The 15915-nt window shown below is 40.7% G+C and overlaps 1 pseudogene; it reads left to right on the top strand.

Annotated features, from left to right (window-relative positions):
• LOC102185963 lies at positions 259-11959 on the top strand (annotated as a pseudogene).

Genomic DNA, 15915 nt, shown 5'->3' with positions numbered 1-15915 from the left:
TTGGATGGCATCACTGACTCAATGGACATGAGTTTGAACAAACTCCGGGAGATAGTGAAGGACAGAGAAGCCTGGTGTGCTAGTCCATGGAGTCACAAAGAGTCAGACTTGACTTAACTGCTGAACACAGAGGAATAGAGAAGTCCTTGAGCCAGCCTCCACCAGCAGGTGATGGAGAGCAGCTCAGTGTACTCTGTACTCCGGGGACAGAATCTGTAGGAGGAAAATTCTGAAGGAGCCTCTGAATTCCTGGTCTTCATGAAGCTTTTCAGGAAAAAAGAACACAGCATGCTGTGTTCTGGTACACTCATGCCAGAAGACCAAACGGAGCCACGCTTTGTAGACCTGAAACAGCAACGAAACTTGTTGTATTGGTTTCCTAATTATTGCATATTTAGTGACTTGATACAAACTTATTACCTCACCACTCTGGAGGTCAGAAATCTTAAATAGGTATTTCCAGACTAAAATCAAGGTGTCAAAAAGAGCTGAGTTGCTTCTGGAGGCTGTAGAATGGAATCTATTTCTTTGCCTTTGCCATCTTTTGAAGGCCACTTGCATCCTTGGTCTATGGCCCCTTTCTCTTATCACTTAAACTTCTGCTTCCATCATTACATCTTCTCTGACCTTGATTCTTCTTCCTCTTCCTTTCACTTATGAGAATCCTTGTAATTACATCAGGTTTGCCAGGATAATCTAGAATGATCTTCCTATCACAAGTGCATGTGTATGCTAAGTCACTTCAGTTGTGTCTGACTCTTTCTGACCCCATGGACTGAGGCCACCAGGCTCCTCTGTCCATGGGATTCTCCAGACAAGAATACTGAAGTGGGCTGCCATGCCCTCCTCCAGAGGATCTTCCCTCCTGTCTCAAGACCGGTAACTTAATTACAGCTGAAAATTCCCTTTCGCCATGTAAAGAAACACAAGCACATATTTCAGGGAATAAGACATGGACATCTTTGGGGAGGCATTGTTTTGTTGACCACATTTAGGGAGTCAGAAGTGAGGCAGGAATTCACAGCTAGGTTTTCATATGCTAAACCAGGCCATGACTGAGCCAAGAAGGTTTTATGAAGTTTACAGGTATGTTAGTGATTCTTGAGATGCATTGAGAAACTGGTTTGCCCAACAAAAAAGTTGGGAGACTATCCTAACTATCACTCAGTCCTGTCCAACTCTTTGAGACCCCATGGACTCTAGCCTACCAGGCTCCTCTGTCCATGGGATTCTCCAGGCAAGAATACTGGAGTGGGTTGCCATTTCCTTCTCCAGGGGGTCTTCCTGACCCAGGGCTTGAACCTGGGTCTCCCACATTGGAGGCAGATGCTTTAACCTCTGAGCCACCAGGGAAGCCTTTCTTAACTATTAGAGGACTCAAATTGACATACTGAGAGCCAATGTTAGTGGAATTAGGTAGATATCTTAGCATCCACTGGCATCCTAACAGCACCTGTAAGTAGAAGAAAAACATTAAAAATGGCCTAAGTGATGATATAATTTTCATACACAATCAGTTCAGGGGAATGGGCATCAAGGGTTTTGGTTTGTTTTTTTTTTTTTCAACTTGGTTATTTTTCCATTTTCCAGCAGTGCTATCATTTCAGTCGGTTTTGTCTAGAGCTGGTCCCTCTTGCTGTCACAATAAACCTCCAGTGGCAATCAGGGATGAATGGCATGTAATGGCCAACTTAGGTTAGGAGGCTACTCCTGGACCAAAAATAGTTACCAGAGAAATAATGGGAGGGTTGGTTTAAACTAATTAGAGGCTTCCCCTGGGGCTGGGATGGAGCCATGTTCCTCTGAATCATATGAGCAAAACTGTGGTTCTGTAAAAAAAATGTAAAGGAATCATCAGTCTCTACCATTAAAAATTAAACTGTCCCCATGGTTCTCAGTTGCCTGAGAAAGGTGCAGAATTTATTGAAATCCAGCTGCTGCCATTGTGGGTCAATCAAATCCTGGTCTAAAGATTTGACTGTATGTTGCAACTTAGAATAAGTGAGTTTATAAACCACATCTTTCATATTAAGTGTATTTACCTCAAAGTTTCCATATTTCTACTGGAACCAACAGCTGCATTTCATGTGAAAATTTTCATTTAGTAGCACTGCAAACAGCAGTTCAAAGTCTGTTCTCTCCTACCCAAGTGAGCGCAGCTGGCCAATCTCAGGGTTATTTCATACTTCATTTAAAGTTGCTAAGTGATTTCACAGTGCCAGTGTACTTGGAGAAGCAAGCTATAACCAAACAAAAAATAAATATATTAACCACTACCAAGATCAAAGTCTTGTTTTGTTTTGTTCCTTTCTAGTATTGAAATCAAGACTCCTTCAGGAATCTTGTCTTCCAGAAATTAAGGTCACCTGATCTCTTAATCATAGGAAAATGCAACAATATAATCAGCAAGGAAAAAATAAAACTAGCTTGAAGTCTCAACTGCTTGACTTCTTTAAATACTTCTGAAAAATCAGATTGAATAAACATATCAGACTTTTTCACTGCCTTTTTTATACTGTGAAATTTTTTTCTATAGCTTACTCTGGAAGTAGAGTGCATTAGTTTTCCATTGCTGCTATAATAGAAAGTAATCACATATTCACTCGCTTATAATAACATAGACTTATTATCTTAATGTTCATTCTGGAGCTCAGAACATTAAGACCCCTCTGACCCCTGAGAGGGGTCATACTGGGCTAAAATAAGTTTACCTTAAAATTACCCAAAAGGTTTTAAAAATACATAATAATGCTAGTGCCTGTCTTCAGCCTTCTAGTTCTGGTCTTTCAACTTTTAACTACAGGTTAAATGTATTTTGTCTACATTGGAATTTGAAGTCTAGATGAATATAACAATGTGTGTGTCAGCCACTCAGCCATGTCTGACTGTTTGTGACCCATGAACTGTAGCCTGCCAGCCTCCTCTGTCCATGGAATTTTTCCATGAAGCAGCACTGGAGTGGGTCACCATTTCCTACTCCAAGGATCTTCTTGGACCAGGGATTGAACCCATGTCTCCTGCAATGGCAGGCAGATTCTTTACGACTAGAGCCACCTGGGAAGCCTGATCTCATTATATTTTTATTACTAACTCAGTGAAAATCTGAAATCTCACAACTTTAAAAAAATTTTGTATTTGTAGATCTCACAATGAATTTTCATATGTATAGAAGGGTTCTTTTTTTTAAGTTGTCTAATACAAAAGTTTATGATAGCTGTGCAACCAGTTAACAATAATGAAATCCTTGGTATCTAACATGATATTCTTAATTAAGAAGACATAGATATAAATACATTGTAAGTTTTACTGTGGTTCCTGATTCGGATCTGGTACATAAGGTATACAAAGTAAGTAAATGAATTTCTCACCTAGCTTTATGTGTTATTTTTGTACATACAAAAGAATTTTGGGATTAAACCAGGTATTTTTATGTGACTGGAAAAGGTGAGGATATAGATATGTCTTTTATTTTTCAGATAGGAAATTTCCAGAGCAGATGAAGCATACTTGCTGGAAGCATTGACTTGTTAGAAAATTCTCCCAACAGTTTTCCCAAAGATATGAAAACTTCAGCTCTTGCCAACAATGAATGCAGTCAAATTTTCATTCAGTATTGACACAGTTGGAAAAATGTATGCTCAGTCATGTCTTTGCAAGCCCATGGACTATAGCCCACCAGGTTCCTCTGTTCATGGGATTCTCCAGGCAAGAATACTGGAGTGGGTTGCCATTTCTTTCTCTAGGGGATCTTTCCGACCCAGGGACTGAACCCTGCATTGCAGGCGGATTCTTTACCGCTGAGCCACTGGGAAAACCCTAATGTTGGCTTTTAAATTAGAGACAGTCTTTGAGTTATTCCCAGTTGTTTATTTAAAGCTGCCTAAAAACAAGCAAAAGAATGACAACAATGGATGTGCCACTGAGTGCCAACTTGATTAAGTCACTTGACAATAAATAACTTGGCAAGACCAGTCTAATGGCAGAAAACATACTCAGTCTGTGCTTTGAGCGTTTACAACTGCGGGGACATAGAGATTCCATAACGACAGAGTAACATGTCAAATCAACCCCAGGGCTGACAAAAATAACATGCTTTAGACAAAATGTAAAAAGCAAATATTTGAAAGTACTAGAGAGTGATGAGGGAGGGCAGAGATCAGAGGGGTCACCAGGGGGTGACATTCACATTTAAGTGGTTTTCTTACCTGAGGGTTCTTCCCAGCTCACTCCCCAGTAAGTGGAATAGAACTCAGACATGGGCTGTCAAGATAGCATAGTATAGTAAGAAAGTACTGGGAGAAACCCCAGAAATGTCTGCTGTTTCTTTTTCCAGGTTTGATTAGCTTCCTCACATGTGCTGATCTGTTCGCAGACCCCCGGGACCTGCCTCAGATTCTTAAGCTTCCTGTCTAGGCAGTTTTCTCCTCTCTGGGGTTTTGCCCTATGAAGTGTAGTCGCCTCTGTCTCCAGCAGTCCAGATCCATCCTGTGGTCTTGAAACTATTAGGCAGAAACTGTGGCAACAGGAGGGCTCATCCCATTCATTTCCCTCCTCTCAGCGATCATGGATCTTCACTGCTAGCTATTTAATTTCCAGGGCCTTATGTTGTCTATTTCCTGCTTCTAGGACACCAGTTACCTGTGTGATACATCATTTCTCATTGTTCTACAGCCTATCGATGTCCCTTTCTTCTTTGCTCGTGGCCTTGCCCGTGTGTATGTGGGAATGCGTGTGTTTTAACTTTCCCTCTTCATGTCAGTCACGCTCCTAATTGTATCTGTGGAATTTCTTGTTCAAGAGAGATGCTCCTGCCTCTTTCTCAGCTGCAAGAGATCACCAATGAGAGGTATGGGGATTTTTTGTCTTTTCTTTCTTCTAACATTGCCTTGGTAGCAATGAGCTAGCAGATTTCTTCTAACCTGCTTCTTGAGTGATGGCCATACTCTCAGCCCGGCCATAGGAGAGCCAGCCCTACCTCTCCTTCCTCTAGGGGAAGCTTGTGTCTCACTGGAATCCATGCTGCCTTGTTACGCTGTGACCTCAGCTCTCTGCAGGCTTCCAGAAAGTTGTAACTGTCATTTATCTGACTTTTTCTTATTGGTAGTTGGGGACAGACAGCCTTTCTAGCTTTTATATGTTGGACAAAGTAGAATCTTTCATTAGATGTATTCCTAGATATATGATTATTTTTTGATGCTTAATATGCCAGCAAATTTGGAAAACTCAGCAGTGGCCACAGGACTGGAACCCTCAGGTGAGAAAACCACTTAAATGTGAATGTCAACCCCTGGTGACCCCTCTGATCTCTGCCCTCCCTCATCACTCTCTAGTACTTTCAAATATTTGCTTTTTACATTTTGTCTAAAGCATATTATTTTTGTCAGCCCTGGGGTCAGTCTTCATTCCAATCCCAAAGAAAGGCAATGCCAAAGAATGCTCAAACTACTGCACAATTGCATTCATCTCACATGCTAGTAAAGTAATGCTCAAAATTCTGCAAGCCAGGCTTCAGCAGTATGTGAACCATGAACTTCAAGATGTTCAAGGTGGTTTTAGAAAAGGCAGAGGAACCAGAGAGATCAAATTGCCAACATCAGCTGGATCACTGAAAAAGCAAGAGAGGTCCAGAAAAACATCAATATCTGCGTTGTTGACTATGTCAAAGCCTTTGACTGTGTGGATCACAAGAAACTGTGGAAAATTCTGAAAGAGATGGGAATACCAGACCACCTGACCTGCCTCTAGAGAAACCTATATGCAGGTCAGGAAGCAGCAGTTAGAACTGGACATGGAACAACAGACTGGTTCCAAATAAGAAAAGGAGTACGTCAAGGCTGTATATTGTCACCCTGCTTATTTAACTTATATGCAGAATACATCATGAGAAACGCTGGGCTGGAAGAAGCACAAGCTGGAATCAAGATTGCTGGGAAGAATATCAGTAACCTCAGATATGCAGATGACACCACCCTTATGGCAGAAAGTGAAGAGGAACTCAAAAGCCTCTTGATGAAAGTGAAAGCAGAGCGTGAAAAAGTTGGCTAAAAGCTCAACATTCAGAAAATGAAGATCATGGCATCTGGTCCCATCACTGAACTGACCTGAAAGGGTCCATCACTAGATGGAGAAACAGTGGAAACAGTGTCAGACTTTATTTTTCTGGGCTCCAAAATCACTGCAGATGGTGATTGCAGTCATAAAATTAAAAGATGCTTACTCCTTGGAAGGAAAGTTATGACCAACCTAGATAGCATATTCAAAAGCAGAGACATTACTTTGCCAACAAAGGTCTGTCTAGTCAAGGCTATGGCTTTTCCAGTGATCATGTATGGATGTGAGAGTGGAACTGTGAAGAAAGCTGAGAGCCGAAGAATTGATGCTTTTGAACTGTGGTGCTGGAGAAGACTGTTGAGAGTCCCTTGGACTGCAAGGAGGTCCAACCAGTCCATTCTAAAGGAGATCAGTTCTGGGTGTCCATTGGAAGGACTGATGCTAAAGCTGAAACTCCAATACTTTGGCCACCTGATGCGAAGAGCTGACTAATTGGAAAAGACTCTGATGCTGGGAGGGATTGGGGTCAGGAGGAGAAGTGGATGACAGAGGATGAGATGGCTGGATGGCATCACTGACTCGATGGACATGAGTCTGAGTGAACTCCGGGAGTTGGTGATGGACAGGGAGGCCTGGCATCCTGCAGTTCATGGGGTTGCAAAAAGTCAGACATGACTGAACAACTGAACTGAACTGAACTAAAAGGGTACTATTTGAATATTTTATTTGATATTTTTGCTGGTGTGCAGGAATACAAGTGATTTTTATGTATTCGTATTAGCTGCTGTTGTTGGCTCAGTTGCTCCGTCATGCTCGACTCTTTGTGACCCGGTGGACTGTAGCCCGCCAGGCTGCTCTGTCCATGGGATTTCCCAGGTAAGAATCCTGGAATGGGTTGCCATCTTCTACTCCACATGATCTTCTGGACCCCAGGATCAAACCTGAGTCTCCTGCTGCTCCACAGCATTGCAGGCAGACTTTAGTTGATATTAGATACATTGCTAAATTCACGTATTAATTTTAATAGATTATTCTTTTGATTTTCTAACTACTCAATTCCTAGTCTTCAAATTATTGCTTCCTTTCACTTTGGCCTCCTAATGCAAAGAACTAACTCTTTTGAAAAGACCCTGATGCTGGGAAAGATTGAAGGCAGGAGGAGAAGGGGAACACAGAGGATGAGATGGTTGGATGGCATCACTGACTCAATGGACATGAGTTTGAGCAAGCTCTGGGACTTGATGAGGGAAAGGGAAGACTGGCATGTTCCAGTCCATGGAGTTGCAAAGAGTTGGAAACAATCGAGTGACTAAACTTAACTGAACTTTCAATAACCATAAATCTAATTTCATTTTATAATCTTATACTACCACAAGGGGGGCATCCCAGGTGGCCCTAGGGGTAAAGAACCCATCTGCCAACACAGGAGATGTAAGAAACACAGCTTTGATCCCTGAGTTGGGAAGATCTGCTAGAGAAGGAAATGGCAACCCAGTCCAGTATTCTTACCTGGAGAATCCCAAGGACAGAGGAGCCTGGTGGACTACAGTCAATAGGGTCACAAAGAATTGGACATGACTGAAGCAACTTAGCATGCACACACGTGCTACAGCAAGGACGTTTAAAATGATGTTAAATACAAGTGGTGATAAGGTAACATTTTCAGCCTCATAGGAAATCTTTAAATAATTCATCATTAAGTATGATATTTGCTATAGAATTTCCCAGATATTCTTTACTAGGTTAGAAAGCAATTTTTTATTCCTAGTGTGTTAAGAGCTTTTCTGGGGAATATAAGAGAATTTCTATACCTTTTCAGATGATTGCAAGGCTTTTCTTTTTATTGAGTTAATGTAAAAAATAACATTAGATTTTAAGGTGTTAAGATGGCTTTGCATTTTGTGAATAATCACTTTGTCATGATGTATTGATATTCTTTTTATACATTGCTAGATGCAATTTACTCAGTTATGATGGCATGATTTTAAATTTCAGAATCAAAATTTTTTATAAAGTTTTATTCATATGTTTATTTATCTTAGGTCTCTACTGTTGTTATGTTTCTCTGGGAATTTAAGCATTTTATCAAAGTTTTTTTTAACATATTGACATATAGTTGTCAATACCATGTTCAACTGTTTTAAATCACATATGTACGTATGTAGGTTAATATATCTTCTTTTATATTTCCAACACTAATAATTAAGCTATCACTTTCTCTCCATCCAACCACTCTCTCCTCTCCCTTTGTTTTCTATCTCCTTTCTTCTCTCTACTTTTTTTTAGATTAGCCTTGCCAGAGACTTATGAAATTTATTAGTATTTTAAAATTTTAATATTATGGATTTGTTAATTTTCTTCATTGTGCATTTGTTTTCTTTACCAGTTTCTGCTCTTTATTTTCTCCTACTGTTTTCATTCTTTGGGCTAATTTGCTGCCTTTTTTCCCCCTAAATTCTTGAGATGGCTACCTAGACCCTTATTTTTTTTAGCCTTCTTCTTTCTTATTTTATACCTGAGGCATCTTCCTCAGCATTGTTTAGTTGCATCCTGCATCTTTCTTACAATTATTTATGCTAAATATTTTCTAAATTCCATTTAGTTAGTCACTCGGTTGTGTCTGACTCTTTGTTAGCCTATGGACTGAAGCCCACCAGGTTCTTCTGTCCATGGGATTCCCCAGGCAAGAATACTGGAGTGGGTTGTCATTTCCTTCTCCAGCAGATCTTCCCGACCCAGGGATCGAACCTTGGTCTTCTGCATTTCAGGCAGATTCTTTACTGTCTGAGCCACCAGGGAAGCCTCCCATTTAATTGCTTCTTCCAATTCAAAGATGTCTAGATGTGTATTTCTTAGGGTTCAGAATTTGATGTTTTAAGATATCTTTTTAAAATTGATTTCTTAATTTTTCTGTGGCATGAAAATGTGCATGCATGTTAAATCATTTCAGTCATGTCCAACTCTTTGCGACCCCATGTACTGTAGCCTGCCAGGTTCCTTTGTCTATGGGATTATCCAGGCATGAATACTGGAGAGGGTTGTCATTCCCTTCTCCAGGGGATCTTCCCAACCCTAGGATCAAACCAGCATCCTTATGTCTCCTGCAATGGCAGGCATGTTATTTACCACTAGCTCCACCTGGGAAACCCCAAAGTTGGAATTACTATAACATTCTATTGAGATTTATTTTATTGAGCATTATTGTATGATCTTGGTAAATATCACTTGTGCACTTGAAAATAATCTGTATTTCACACTATACAGTTTCAGTTGGTTTACATTTATGAATGGAGATGTTCAAATTTTAAATACCATTTCTTGATTTTCTTTTTCTGCTTGAACTCTCAGTTACAGAGAGAGGTATGGTAAAATCTCCCAGTATAACACAAATTGGTCTATTGCTCCTTTTAGTTCTGTCAAATTTTATATATTTGCAGATTTGTAAATTTTAACATATGGTAAGGCTTTTTTCATAGTGTGCATAATAGTTGAGATGAGTAATGTCAGTAGTGAGAGTTAATTATTGTCTTCAGCAATATGAAACTATTGGTAACCTGTACAAAATTAATTTTGCTAGAGTGATGAGAAAGTGAAAGTGAAGTGAAGTCGCTCAGTCCTGTCCGACTCTTTGCGACCCTGTGGACTGTAGCCCACCAGGCTCCTCTGTCCATGGGATTCTCCAGGCAAGAATACTGGAGTGGGTTGCCATTTCCTTCTCCAGGAGTGATGAGAACTAAAGGCTAATTAAAGTGCAATCAAGAGAGGATGAAAGGAGACTTGATGAGACCAACTGCACCGCAGCAGTGATTCGGCCGAGGGCAGCAAAGAGGGGTGCTCGGAAGTGGTCCTTGGCTTCCTCCCTTGAAACCACAGAGAGCAGGGGTGTTGGCAAATGGCTTTCTTGCTGGTCACTTGTGGAGTGGGTAGACCCAGAGGGTCTGGGAGAGGGGCCAGCTCCCGTCCCTGAGTTCCCAGAGACCCTGCTGCTTGCCTAGGCTGTGGGCGTGAGTGTGATTCTCTTCCTTCCTCCATTCTGTCACCACCTGGGAGTTTGGATTCAGGATTTGTTCCTAATCTCCAAGACTTTGATAACAAACTTACAGAAGCTGATGCTTATCTACAAATCTTGTTGGTTGAAGCTTTTTGATGACAAACTTCAAAACTGCAGAGACGATGAACAGAGAAAGAAAACTGAAACCCTCAAAGAGGCAACAAATAGCTTGGTAGAATCAATTAAACACTGCATTGTATCGCTGCAGATTGCTAAAAGTACTATTAATCCTGTGGATGCAATATATCAACCTTGGAAGCTGTGGTCAACACAGTGCCTTCCCAGACTGTCTTACCTCCAGAACCTACTCTGAGTTGTGTGATTCAGAGCAGCGTTCATCTTCACTACCAGTTGGATCTGCATTAGCAACCTTGGGACATCATCATACTCCAACACCAAATAGTACAGGCAGTGGCCACTCACCACCTAGTAGCAGTCTGACTGCTCCAAGGCATGTCAACTTGTCTCCAAACACAGTCCCAGAGTTCTCTTACTCTAGCAATGAAGATGAATTCTAGGATGCAGATGAATTCCTTCAGAGTGGCTCATCCCCAAAGTGCTTAATAGATTCTTTGGCATCTGCCTCAGTCTTGATACACAGGGGCTCAGGAAATAGTCCAAAGTGCCCAGATACCATGAATCACTTAATTCTTCCATCTCCAATGGAACAAGCGATGCTGACCTTTTTGATTCACATGATTCTAGAAATGACCAAGGGGAGGCAGGGTCGGTGGAAAAGCACAAGAGTGTTATCATGCATCTGTTGTCACAAGTTAGACTTGGAATGGATCTTATGAAGGTAGTTCTTTCAACATTATTCCTGAAAGAAGATCTCTTTTAGGAACGCATGCAGACTTTTGCACATCCGGATCTACTTGTGAGTATTAGTGACCAGAAGGATGCCAGAGACCGAATGGTTCAGGTTGTGAAATGGTATCTCTCAGCCTTTCATGCAGGAAGGAGAGGATCAGTTGCCAAAAAGCCATACAACCCCATTTGGGGTGAAATCTTTCAGTGTCACTGGACATTACCGAATGATACTGAAGAGAATGCAGAGCTAGTTTCAGAAGGACCAGTTCCCTGGGTTTCCAAGAATAGTGGAACATTCGTGGCTGAGCAGATTTCTCATCATCCACCCATTTCAGCCATTTATGCTGAGTGTTTTAATAAGAAGATACAATTCAATGCTCATATCTGGCCCAGATCAAAATTCCTCGGGATGTCAATTATGGTGCACAACATAGGGCAGGACTGTGTCTCGTGTCTGGAGCATGATGAATGTTACATTCTCACATTCCCCAATGTTTACAGCAGGTCTATCCTCACAGTGCCCTGGCTGGAACTAGGTGGAGAATGCAATATTAGCTGTTCCAAATCTGACTATAGTGCAAACATCATCTTCCACACTAAACCTTTCTATGGGGGCAAGAAGCACAGAATTACCACTGAGATTTTTTTTTCCCAAACGACGAGAAGTCTTTCTGCTCAATTGAAGGGGAATGTATGCAAAATACTTAAAAGGGAAAAATGTAGCTTTTATAGATACCAAGAAGTTGCCTATAATCAAGGAGAAAGTGAGGAAGCTGGAAGATCAGAAAGAGTATGAATCCCACTGCCTATGGAAGGATGTCACTTTCAACTTAAAAATCAGAGACATTGATGCAGCATCTGAAGCCAAGCATAGACTTGAAGAATGACAAACCAAAAGCCTGAAAAAGGAAGGAAAAGGAAATTCAATGGGAGACAAGGTTGTTTCATGAAGATGGAGAATGCTGGGTTTTTGATGGACCATTACTGAAAATGTCTTGGTGCTGCCAAGCATTAGGTTGGGAAACACAAAGTTTGCTCCTGGTTCCAGGACAGGAGGCATAATTACGCAACAATCCTCCTTTGGGAGAACCGATTCACTCTCTTCTTATTGCAGTGGTTCCTGTCTCAGGGATATTGGACTTTCTGAGGCAGATGAACAATTAAAGTGAGCAAAGCTTCCCTTTTTCCTGTCTGTGGCAGTTACAATGTTGATTTTGGTCTTGAGAAAAACTTCGGGTTTGGAAAACAAGATGTCTGCTCCTTTTCCAAATCCCATGATGTAAATCCCAGGCTTAAACTCTGCATTCCAGTACTGCTGTTGAGATATACAATGTCTGTTTCCTAGTTCAAATAATCTTGGGTTCTATATATACATATATATATAATATAGTTGACACCAGATTTTTCATAAATACTCCATTTACTGTAAACGGAGTTGTTCCTCTGAGTTGTTTTAGAAAATTTAGCATAATGTATTAAAATCACGTGTTAGGAAATTTCATGGTCTCACCTACAATAACTTTTATTTTGAAATGGAAATATTATTTTATTAAATTGTATCTAACTCTAGACTACAGTTTAATTATACTCAATACTTCTTAAGGCTTCATAAAGTAATTTTTCCCGACCTTAAAAAAAAGAGAGAGAGGATGAAAGGAAACACATGGATACGGAGTTATAACAATTACATTCAAAGATTTGTTCATTCAATAAGGGCATAAAAATGTGATGGTGACCAGAGAAGAAATGAAATTAAGGGACATTGTGTGTGTGGGTGTGTACTTAGGAAGTTCTTAAAGCATGTTTTTATGCAGGTGAGAATTTTATGCAGACAGATATTTGAGGACTATTTTGAAAGCAGGTTCCTGAGAGAATCTGGAACCCAGTTCAATGATGAAGAGTTGATGCTTTAGGGGGAAGAAGAGGAAATGGGCACGCATATGAATAGATCAGTCAGTTTTGTGTTGGAAACACGTGGAAAGTTTCTCCTCACTGTTTCTGTTTTCTTTGTGAAATAAGAAGAATGGTCATCAACTGAGAATGAAGAGGGGTGAGGGGTCTTGGGGATTGCAATTAGAAGAGCATGTGGAGTAGTTTTATGACATAGTGAGAGAATAAAGAACTATGAAAATATAGCAGGATGGTAAGACATCAGTGCATGCCTCTTTGAAGATGGTAGTTATGACATAGAGGTGGGATTGGCTTTATGTCCCACAAATAGCAAACCCTGAACAGCAGAGGTTGTATATCCTAAATCAGCAGTCGGTCACAAAATGCTTTTCTCTTTTCCAGATGAAATTATGCTATTTGGACACTTGTCTGGGGTCATCTATTGCATGTCTCAATTTAGTGCCAATTGCTAGACCATCATTTTTGTGTCTATTGTAAATTTCCTGAAGAGTTTGGAAACCAATTAATGCTCAATCCTAATTCTGAGTGTTGTAAAGTGTTGGTTTTTATTTTGTTTTGGTAGGCAGTCAGGAAGGACTCAGCAGGTGATTTTAACAGATGGCATTTTTGAACCGAAAGAAGTGAGAAGACTGACTTATTAGCTACCTGATAACACAGTCCTTTGTTGTTTAGTCGCTAAGTCATGTACGACTCTGCAACACCATGGACTGTAGCTCTCTAGGCTCCTCTACCCATGGGATTTCCCAGGCAAAAACAGTGGAGTAGATTTCCATTTCCTTCTCCAGGGGATCTTACCAACCCAGGGATCCAATCCCCATCTCCTGCATTGGCAGGTGGATTCTTTACCACTGACCCACTAGGGAAGTCCTGGCACATTCCTAGGTTATACAAATGCATTTGTGTCTTAACAGAAATCTCACACACAGACCATCATTTTCTGTTTTGTAACTTCTTGCATCCTTTTCACTGAAACCAAAGGGATTGTGACTCTTCCAAAGCTGCTGTCCACGGACTCAGTTGGTACTTTTCTGCATCTCAGGGTCATCTAAAAGTCAGTGCTTCTTCATGATCAGATAGGTTTATTTTTGTGCTAACTTGAAGCGTCTGAAAACTAATTTATGTGATAGATTAAAGTGACCAAAAAAAAAAAAAAAAAAACACACCACAATACCCTAGGCACAGCCATTTCACTTAGTGCAACAGATTTCCAAAATAAAACAGCTTTTATTTTACTATACTATCCTCGGGAGAATCAGATACTGCTCGCCTGTTAAGTCCTTCACACATCATTAGTTCCCAAGCAAGAGGGTGATAAATCTCACCACAGAACTAGTTCAGTGCACATAGGAAAAAAAGGAAAAAATAGAGCTGAGATGGTAACTGATTTGATCACAGACAGTAGGCACTGTTAAAAATACATACTAAGTTTATATACATATTTTGGTTAGTAAAGAAAAATGTAATCCATGTGAAAGGTGAAGGATATAAGCTCAAATACCACTTCATAACTCTCCTCCCTCTCTTCATATCGACAAGGCCATCTTGGGGCCTTACTGTTGCAGGAAGATGGACCCCTTCCAGGGCCCGAAACTGGGCTCTTGTCTAACACTAGGAAATGAATTGTCCAAGGAGACACGTGCTGACAAAGCAAAAGGTTTTACTGGGAAAGGGCACCCGCTTGGAGAGCAGTAGGGTAAGGGATCCCAGGAGAACTGCTCTGCCATGTGGCTTGCAGTCTCAGGTTTTATGATGATGGGATTAGTTTTCAAGTTGTCTTTGGCCAATCATTCTAATTCAGAGTCTTTCCTGGTGGCGCACAAATCGCTCAGCCAAGATGGATGCTAACAAGAGGGATTCTGGGAAGTGGATGGACATGCAGTGTCTCCGTTTGACTTTTCCTGAACTCTTCTGGTTGGTGGTGGCTTACTAGTCCCGTATTCCTTACCAGGATCTCCTATCATAAAACACCTCATGTGAATGGTTACTAAAGGGCCTGGCCAGGGGTGCGGCTTCAGTCAGTGTGCTTCCCCTAGCATTACTGCCAGCATTTCAGCAGGACAAGCCTTTCTTTGTAGGTGTTTCATGAATTCAATACGCATACTGAGAAGCAAGCATAGTTGTTGTTTATAACCTTCATAATTACTTGTCTTGTAAAGGAGTTATCTGGGCATAGTCTTCATTTTGGATCAAGTCAGAGACATTCTTGTGGCAGAACAAATTCTAGATGTATTCCAGTGCATGAAACAATTCAGCACTCATCTTTTCTGGTCAGTAGCCTGGCATGCCTTGATCTGAAAAACCTTTCCAAAGAAGAAACATTGATACTTAGGATAGAAAGTCTCAGACCAAAACAGATGAGAAAGTCCAGGTTGTTGATGATTTTGTGGATTTCTTTCTTTAGATGGGATTTTAAAGCTGTTAATAGCATTAAGAAGCTATTATCATAGGTCTAAGCAGAGATCAAATTGCCAACATCTGCTGGATCATGGAAAAAGCAAGAGAGTTCCAGAAAAACATCTATTTCTGCTTTATTAACTATGCCAAAGCCTTTGACTGTGTGGATCACAATAAACTGTGGAAAATTCTTAAAGAGATGGGAATACCAGACCACCTGACCTGCCTCTTGAGAAACCTTTATGCAGGTCAGGAAGCAACAGTTAGAACTGGACATGGAACAACAGACTGGTTCCAAATAGGAAAAGGAGTACATCAAGGCTGTATATTGTTTGCCATCCTGCTTATTTAATTTATATGCAGAATACATCATGAGAAACGCTGGGCTGGAAGAAGCACAAGCTGGAATCAAGATTGCCGGGAGAAATATCAATAACCTCAGATATGCAGATGATACCACCCTTAGGGCAGAAAGTGAAGAGAACCTAAAAAGCCTCTTGATGAAAGTGAAAGAGAAGAGTGAAAAAGTTGGCTTAAAGCTCAACATTCAGAAAACGGAGATCATGGCATTCGGTCCCATTGCTTCATGGGAAATAGATGGGGAAACAGTGGAAACAGTGTCAGACTTTATTTTTGGGGGCTCCAAAATCACTGCAGATGGTGATTGAGGCAATGAAATTAAAAGATGCTTACTCCTT

Source organism: Capra hircus, chromosome 2 (assembly GCF_001704415.2).
Source record: "Capra hircus breed San Clemente chromosome 2, ASM170441v1, whole genome shotgun sequence".
Lineage (NCBI taxonomy): Eukaryota > Metazoa > Chordata > Mammalia > Artiodactyla > Bovidae > Capra > Capra hircus.
The sequence above is the reverse complement of the archived record's forward strand: the minus strand, read 5'-3'. Positions and strand labels throughout refer to the sequence as shown.